General features: G+C 39.0%; 1 pseudogene; it reads right to left on the bottom strand.

Annotated features, from left to right (window-relative positions):
- Positions 1-449: 449 nt before the first annotated feature.
- Positions 450-878, bottom strand: LOC143409012 (M-phase phosphoprotein 6 pseudogene; annotated as a pseudogene).
- Positions 879-2,026: the final 1,148 nt, after the last annotated feature.

The following is a 2,026-nucleotide window of genomic DNA, read 5'->3' as shown; positions in this document are numbered from 1 at the left end:
ACTTCAGGTTGGAGAGGCATGTTTGCTCTTCATGAATGTACATATAATAAATTCCTATGACATTTGACTCCAAAATTAATGTATGAATCAGTTGGACATGATTATATGACTAATATTTTAAAGTAAAGCATAATCTTAAAGGCAATTTAAACACTGGCATTAATCTACAGGAGTCCATTCAAGGTCAGTGACTGGAGAGCTATATAAAAAGAACGCTGTGCCTATGTACATCTGTGAGATTCAGGCTCAACTTCTGCTTTTGCCGAACCTGACTTGGAAAAGGATGTATAACATCCATTACACACCTGTTTCAAACACAGTCTGTTTCTAAAATTACACATCTCTTTGCAAATAAAATCAACTATTAATAGCTAAAAGAAGCCACTGGGATGGGCCCTGAAGTCTGCTGTTCTCACTGCCACCCCGAGACATATTTTAAGGCACCATTTTTAATCTTGGGGGTTTAAGAACATCATCTTTGCTTTAACTGGTTCTAGGTCTCCAATTTCATCTTCTTCATAATTGGCATGGTCTCCTTTCTTGGCAAACTTTTTTCCAGTTGTCCCCCCAAGGTCTCATATCTTCTAGCCATTTCCTCACCTGACACATCAAGCTCTACTATTTCATCTTCATCTTTATCTTCGGCTTTCTTCTTAGCATTCCTCTGAAGCATCAATTTCTCAACTTCAGGATTAAATCCTCTGAATGACATTCCTCCACACAGATCTTCACACTGCTCCTCGGTTATGACACTCTTTCTCTTTAAGCTCTGGCAAATCCAAGTTCCAGTGCTCTTCACTGATGATCTTCTTTTCTTCTTCCTCTAGTTGTTTCTTGGTTTCCGAGTCCAGTCCCCTTTGCATGAACTTCATGCGCAGCAGGTTCTTTCATGAAGTTGGTCTTGCGCTCAGCCGCCGTGCTGGCTGCATTGCCGGCATCCTATTCTTTAATTTTCTGAAAAGAAAAATTTTTAAAACTTTATTATAATAAAGTGTTCATTATAATAAAGTGTTCATTGTTGTAAATTTGCCATTTTAGCCCTGTTAAGTGGACAACTCAGAGGCATTAATTACACTCACAATATTGTACAACCTTCTGTTTCCTGAACAGTTTTGTCCCTCCAAACAGAAGCTCTGCCACCATGTAAGTAAGAACTCCCATTCCTCCTCCTCCACCCCCTGGCTGCCACCATTCTTTATTTTTCTTTTATTTGTTCTAATTAGTTATACATGGCAGTAGAAGGCACTTTGACACATCATACACAAATGCAGTATAGCTTCTCATGTTTCTGGTTGTACGTGATGTAGAGTCACATCAGTCATGTGGTCACACATGCACCTAGGGTAATAATGTCCACTCTTCTTCGTACCCCATACCTGGCTCCCCTCCTTTCCCTCCCCTCTGTCTAATCCAAAGTAACTTTATTCTTCCATAGCCACGCTCCTTATGATGAATTAGTGTCAAAATATCAGAGAAAACATTTAAACTGTGGCTTTTGGAATTGGCCTATTTTGCTTAGTATGATATTCTCCACTTCCACTCATTTACTGGCAGATGCCATGACTTTGTTCTTCTTTAAAACTGAGTAATATTCCATTGTGCATATTGACCACATTTTCTGTATCCGTTCCTCTGTTGGAGGACACCTAGGTTCGTTCCATAGTAAAGCTATTGTGAGTTGAGCTACTTTATAGCATTGATGTGGCTGCATCTCTGTAGTATGCTGATTTTAAGTCCATTGGAAATAGACTGAGAGGTGGAATAACTGGGTCAAATGGTGGTTTCATCCCAGGTTTTCTTAGGAATCTCCATACTGCTTTCCATGATGGTTACATCAATTTGCAGTCCCACCAGCAATCTGTGAGTGTGTCTTTTCCCCCATATCCTCACCAACATTTATTTTTGCTTGTCTTCTTAATAATTGCCATTCTGACTGAAGTGAGATAAAATCTGAGAGTAGTTTTGTATTTCTCTAATTGCTAGAGATGTTGAGCATTTTTTCACATATTTGTTGATACATTTCTCT

Source organism: Callospermophilus lateralis, chromosome 10 (assembly GCF_048772815.1).
Source record: "Callospermophilus lateralis isolate mCalLat2 chromosome 10, mCalLat2.hap1, whole genome shotgun sequence".
In the NCBI taxonomy this organism is placed as follows: Eukaryota; Metazoa; Chordata; class Mammalia; order Rodentia; family Sciuridae; genus Callospermophilus; species Callospermophilus lateralis.
The sequence above is the reverse complement of the archived record's forward strand: the minus strand, read 5'-3'. Positions and strand labels throughout refer to the sequence as shown.